Raw genomic sequence first — 7,595 nt, forward strand, 5'->3', positions numbered from 1 at the left:
GAAATGTTAGATGTGGGAAGAATGTCCCCGATGTTAGGGAAGTCCAGAACCAGGGGACTGTGTCTTAGGACATGAGGTTTGCCATTTAGCACTGAGAAGAGGAGAAACTTCTTCACTCAGAGAGTTCTTAACCTATGGAATTCCCTGCCGCAGAGAGTTGTTGATGCCACTTCATTGGATATATTCAAGAGGTAGTTAGATATGGCGCTTGCAGCTAAGGGTATCAAGGGGTATGGAGAGAAAGCAGGAAAGGTGTACTGAGGGAATGTTCAGCCATGATCTTATTGAATGACGGTGCACTCCCGAAGTGCAGATTGGCCTACTCCTGAATCTATTTTCTCTGTTTCTATATTTCTATGTTCACCAGCCCCCAATGTGGAAAGGGAGGTACTTACTGGAGCTTTCTGCTGAAACACACACCGAGCAGTTCATAAGAGAGTCGACCTGATCACTTCTGCTGTTCGTGCAAATTTTAATCACATCCAGGTCTGAACTGTACCTGAGCTGTGGATACTATTCTGTATATTTTTCAAATAACGTAAAGAGTGATGGGCTTTTTAAAGTGCTTACTTCCAATACTGTAAACTACCAAGTATGACGTCAATACAACCGAAATAAGATTAATTCTTCTTGCCGGTCGTTGCAATTGGATTACTCTGTGAAACGGCTGAGCCATCACGATCTTTTCAGTAGTGCCACCTGCGTCCAGCAGATGGGGATGTCCGACAATTTAATTCCAACTGAGAAGCGTGTAACTGTCCCCGAGAAAAGTATGTGTGAGGAGAACTCAGGGTCAGATTCTGAGCATACTGCTCCCCACAGGGACATCACATACTGCACCATCCCTGGGTCAGCTCTGGGTCAGGCAGTGAACATACTGCACCGTACAGGGACATCACACACAGCACCTTCCCTGGGGCAGCTCTGGGTCAGACTCACCACTTACTGCATCCCACAGGGACATTTCACACTGCCCCCTCACTGGGGCAGCTCTGGATCAGACACTGAACATACTGCACCCACAGGGACATCACACACTGCCTCTCCGTGGGGCAGCTCTGGGTCAGACTCACCACTTACTGCATCCCTGAGGGACATTTCACACTGCCTCCTCCCTAGGGCAGCCCAGGGTCTGACACTGAGGATATGCAACCCACAGCGTCAGCACACATTGCCCGCTCCTTGGGGCAGTTCAGGTTCAGGCACTGCACCCCACAAGTACATCACACGCTGCCTCTCCCTGCGGCAGCTGAGGGGTAGACACTGCACCCCAGAGTGTCATCACACATTAACCCCTCCCTGGTGCAGTTCAGGGTCAGACTCTCGCTTTATCTCACCCCACAGGGACATCACGCACTGCCCACTCCTGGGGCAGCTCATGGTCAGACACTGAAAAGACTGCACCACAGAGGTACATCATACACCGCCCGCTTCCCGGCCAGCTCACGGTCGGACACTGCACACCACAGTGATATCACACACTGCCCCCTCCCTGGGACAGCCCAGTGTCAGACTCACGGCTTACTGCACCTCACAGGGACATCACACACGGCGCGCTCTCTGGGGCAGCTCAAGGCCAGACACTGAACACACTGCATCCCACAGTGACATCACACACTTTCCTTCCGTGGGGCATCTCAGATTCAGATACTGCACCGCAAAGGGACATCTCACACTGCCCCCTCCCTGGGGCAGCTCGGCAACATGACCTGAACAAACTGCACCTCACAAGGAGATTACAACTTTCATCCAGCTGTAAGAATACAGGCTTTGGTGAGTATTTTGAGGGATTAGGCATTGCAAGTATAAAATGAACCAAGGACATTCATTGAAAAGCTTGCTTCTGCAAAGACAAAGACAATGGTTTGGATTTTCTGCTGACGCAATGCTCTGGCTCTGCCAGCAGTCATTATGGTGTTCCGTCACTCATTATCACTGCGAAACAAACGCACTGGGAAATAATACCGAGGAGCTCAGATCTGTCTTAGCTTATCGCTCATGTCGCTTCTCTGAAGGTAGAATCACACAGAGCACTTGCAAACTGTTGAAAATAATAAATTATAAATAGTTTTTTCAAATTGTAATGCACTTAGTTAGGATTCATTACTATCAAAATCCTGTATTGCGTCGTCAGCATGGAAACTTAAAAACATAACAAAAAAAGCTTGTATTGAGGTTGAAGATGAGCTCTGCCAAAACCAGTCCTTGGAGACAGAGGCTCCCAGGCTCAAGACTGGCTAGATGTGGATGTATATGAGAGTTAGAGCGAAAAACTTTAATTAGAGGTAAAGAAATTCGGTGTAATTAAAATAAAGTAAGGAAGACTGAGAGTAATATATAAATTGCGTTCATGGAAACATAGCTGTGTTCGGCAGAAACACTGAGGTCAGAGAAATTCGCTTAGGAGATAAGAACACACACAAGATTTATGTAGACAACTCTCAGATATAATGTGAAGAGGCCACGATGTTCCAGCCACAGAAGATGACAGGGACAATGCCTCTATTAAGTAAATGGTAGCCATATGTCTGCCAAGAACATTAGCCTGAGAATAAGCCTGGGAAGACTTTCGCAGAAAATTAACACATAACATGCAAAGGCTTTTCCTCTGCAACAGTCGCCAGAACTGAATGTACCAATGGTATCAGTAGAATTTACTCTATCCAATAAAATTAATTGCACTGTACCAGCCAATGAAATTGCTGTAACCTGTATTAACCAATGAAACACTTCCCCCGTAGTTCCACCATTTTAGAAACATAGAAACATAGAAACATAGAAAATAGGTGCAGGAGTAGGCCATTCGGCCCTTCTAGCCTGCACAGCCATTCAATGAGTGCATGGCTGAACATGTAATTTCAGTACTCCATTCCTGCTTTCTCACCATACCCCTTGATTCCCCTAGTAGTAAGGACTTCATCTAACTCCTTTTTGAATATATTTAGTGAATTGGCCTCAACAACTTTCTGTGGTAGAGAATTCAACAGGTTCACCACTCACTGGGTGAAGAAATTCCTCCTCATCTCGGTCCTAAATGGCTTACCTCTTATCCATAGACTGTGTCCCCTGGTTCTGGAGTTCACCAACATTGGGAACATTCTTCCTGCATCTAACCTGTCTAACCCCGTCAGAATTTTAAACGTTTCTATGAGGTCCCCTCTCATTCTTCTGAACTCCAGTGAATACAAGCCCAGTTGATCCAATCTTTCTTCATAGGTCAGGCCCGCCATCCCGGGAATCAGTCTGGTGAACCTTCGCTGCACTCCCTCAATAGCAAGAATGTCCTTCCTTAGGTTAGGAGACCAAAACTGTACACAATACTCCAGGTGTGGCCTCACCAAGGCCCTGTACAACTGTAGCAACACCTCCCTGCCCTTGTACTCAAATCCCCTTGCTATGAAGGCCAAAATGCCATTTGGTTTCTTACCCGCCTGCTGTACCTGCATGCCAACCTTCAATGACTGATGTACCATGACAGCCAGGTCTCTTTGCACCTCCCCTTTTCCTAATCTGTCACCATTCAGATAATAGTCTGTCTCTCTGTATTTACCACCAAAGTGGATAAACTCACATTTATCCACATTATACTTCATCTGCCATGCATTTCCCCACTCACCGAACCTATCCAAGTCGCTCTGCAGCCTCATAGCATCCTCCTCGCAGCGCACACTGCCTCCCAACTTAGTGTCATCCGCAAATTTGGAGATACTACATTTAATCCCCTCGTCTAAATCATTAATGTACAGAGTAAACAGCTGGGGCCCCAGCATAGAACCTTGCGGCACCCCGGAAGTCACTGCCTGCCATTCTGAAAAGTCCCCATTTACTCCTACTCTTTGCTTCCTGTCTGACAACCAGTTCTCAATCCATGTCAGCACACTACCACCAATCCCATGAGCTTTAACTTTGCACATTAATCTCTTGTGTGGGACCTTGTCGAAAGCCTTCTGAAAGTCCAAATATTCAACAACTGGTTCTCCCTTGTAGACTTTACTGGAAACACCCTCAAACAATTCCAGAAGATTTGTCAAGCATGATTTCCCTTTCACAAATCCATGCTGACTTGGACCTATCATATCACCTCTTTCCAAATGCACTGCTATGACATCCTTAATAATTGATTCTATCATTTTACCCACTACCGATGTCAGGCTGACCGGTCTATAAATCCCTGTTTTCTCTCTCCCTCCTTTTTTAAAAAGTGGGGTTACATTGGCTACCCTCCACTACATAGGAACTGATCCAGATTCAATGGAATGTTGGAAAATGACTGTCACTGCATCCACTATTTCCGAGGCCACCACCTTAAGTACTCTGGGATGCAGTCGCATCAGGCCCTGGGGATTTATCGGCCTTCAATCCCATCAATTTCCCCAACACAATATCCCGACTAATAAGGATTTCCCTCAGTTCCTCCTCCTTACTAGACCCTCCGACCCTTTTTATATCCGGAAGGTTGTTTGTGTCCTCCTCAGTGAATACAGAACCAAAGTACTTGTTCAAATGGTCCGCCATTTCTTTGTTCCCCGTTATGACTTCCCCTGATTCTGACTGCAGGGGACCTACGTTTGTCTTTACTGACTTTTTTCTCTTTACATATCTATAGAAACCTTTGCAATCCGGCTTAATGTTCTCTGCAAGCTTCTTCTCATACTCCATTTTCCCTGCCCTAATCAAACCCTTTGTCCTCTCTGCTGAGTTCTACATTTCTCCCAGTCCCCGGCTTCTCTGCTATTTCTGGCCAATTTGTATGCAACTTCCTTGGCATTAATACTATCCCTGATTTCCCTTGATAGCCACGGTTGAGCCACCTTCCCTTTTTTATTTTTACGCCAGACAGGAATGTACAATTGTTGTAGTTCATCCATGCGGTCTCCAAATGTCTGCTATTGCCCATCCACAGTCAACCCCTTCAGTATCATTCGCCAATCAATCCTGGCCAATTCACACCTCATACCTTAAAAGTTACCCTTCTTTCAGTTCTGGACCATGGTCTCTGAATTAACTGTTTCATTCTCCATCCTAATGCAGAATTCCACCATATTATGCTCACTCTTCCCCAAGGGGCCTCGCACAACGAGATTGCTAATTAAACCTCTCTCATTACACAACACCCAGTCTAAGATGGCCTCCCCCCTGGTTTGTTCCTCGACATATTGGTCTAAAAACCCATCCCTTATGCCCTCCAGGAAATCCTCCTCCACCGTATTGCTTCCAGTTTGGTTAACTCAATCTATGTGCATATTAAAGTCACCCATTATAACTGCTGCACCTTTCATGCATGCACCCCTAATTTCATGTTTGTTGCCCTCCCCAACATCACTTCTACTGTATGGAGGTCTGTACACAACTCCCACTAAGGTTTTTTGCCCTTTGGTATTCTGCAGCTCTACCCATATAGATTCCACATCATCCAAGCTAATGTCCTTCCGAACTATTGCCTTAATTTCCTCCTTCACCAGCAATGCTACCCCACCTCCTTTTACTTTTATTCTATCTTTCCTGAATGTTGAATACCCTTGGATGTTGAGTTCCCAGCCCTGATCATCCTGGAGCCACGTCTCCGTAATCCCAATCACATCATATTTGTTAACATCTATTTGCACAGTTAATGCATCCACGTTATTGCGGATACTCCTTGCATTAAGACACAAAGCCTTCAGGCTTGTTTTTTTAACACCCTTATGAGTAATTTTGACCTTAGCTCCTTTATTCAAACTCCAGAGTGATGGTACAGCATGGAGGCTTGCTTATATATCTCGTGCTCCCAAGGGATGCTACGACGCCAACAGTAAGTGCCTGCCAACCCGAAAATGGCCTGTTTATTCCTACTCTCTGTTTTCTGTCCTTTAAGCAATCCTTAATCCTTGCTAGAATATAACGCCCAATCCCATGAGCCCTAAATTTATTCAATAATCTCTTGAGTGGCACCTCATCGAATTCCTTCTGTATATATAAATACACCACATCCAGTGGTTCCCCCTTATCTATCCTGCTAGTTACCTGAAAAAACACTGACAGATTTGTCAAGAACAATTTACCTTTCATAAATCCGTGTTAATTCTGCCCAATCCTGTTATTCGTTCTGAAGTGCCCTGTTACTACGTGCTTAATAATAGATTTTAGCATTTTCCCTACTATTGCTGTCCAGACTACCGGTACTGCACGGGTTAGAGACAGAGTAAATCTCACTCCATCCTGTCCCAAACACTACCATGGTTGATACAGAGTAAATCTCACTCTACAATATCCCAAACACTCCCGGGGCAATTGCACATGGGTTAGTTACAGAGCAAAGCTCCCTCTACACTGTCGCATCAAACACTCCCAGCCCAGTTACAACACAGGTTAGATACAGAGTAAAGCTCCCTCTACACCGTCCCATCAAATAGTCCCAGGGGAGGTAAAGCACGGGTCAGATACAGAGTAAAGCTCCCTCGAGACTGTCCCGTCAAACTCTCCCAGGGCAGGTACGGAACAGGTTAGGTCCAGCATAAATCTCCCTCTGAACAGTCCCCAACAACATTCACAGGGCAGCTCCAGCAGAGGTTAAATACAGAGTAATTTCTCCCACAACACTGTCCCATCAAGCACTCAAAGGGCAGGTACAGCACAGATTAGATACACATTTTCCCACTGGACATTCCCATGGCAGGAACTGCACAGGTTAGATACAGAGTAAAGTTCCTCTACATTGTCCCATAAAACTCTCCCAGGGCAGGAACAGCATGCGTTAGATACACAGTAAAGCTCCCTCTACACTGTCCCATCAAGCACTCCCAGAGCAGGTACTGCTGTGGTTAGATGCAGAGTAAACCTTCCTCCACACTTTCCAAATAAACACTCCAAGGGCAAGTACAGCATAATTTAGTGAAAGGGTTACCCTCTCATACCTCACTATATAATTGTACAGGGCCTTGGTGAGACCACACCTGGAGTACTGTGCACATCTTTGGTCGCCTTATCTAGGAAGGATACTTGCCTTGCTTAGATATAGAGCAAAGCTCCCTCAACATTGTCCCACCAGACATTCCATGGGCAGGTACAACACAGGCTAGATATGGAGTATATCTCCCTCTACACTGTCTCAAGCATTCTACAGTAGATACTTCATTGGTTAGATACAGAATAAAGTTCCCTCTACACTGACCCATAAAACACTCCCAGGGCAGATACAGAATAAATCTCCCTCTACATTGTCGCATCAAACACTCCCAATGCAACTGCAGCACGGGATAGATACAGAGTAAAGCTCCCTCTACTCTGCCGCATCAAACACTCCCAGAACAGGTACAACATGGTTTAAATATTGAGTAAATCTCCCTATATACTTTTCCATCGGACATTGCCAGGGCAGGTACCGCATGCATTAGATACAGCATAAAACTCCCTCAACACTGTCCCACCAGGCATTCCAAGGGCATGTACAACACTGGTTAGGTATGGAGTATTTCTCCCTCGACACTATCCAAAGCATTGCAGGGTAGATACAGCATTGGTTAGATACAGAATAATGCTCCATCTACGCAGTCCCATCAAACACTCCCAGGGCAAGTACAGCACGGGATAAATATAGAGTAATCTCTCCCTCTGCA

This window comes from Pristiophorus japonicus, unplaced genomic scaffold (genome assembly GCF_044704955.1).
Source record: "Pristiophorus japonicus isolate sPriJap1 unplaced genomic scaffold, sPriJap1.hap1 HAP1_SCAFFOLD_42, whole genome shotgun sequence".
Taxonomy (NCBI): Eukaryota; Metazoa; Chordata; class Chondrichthyes; family Pristiophoridae; genus Pristiophorus; species Pristiophorus japonicus.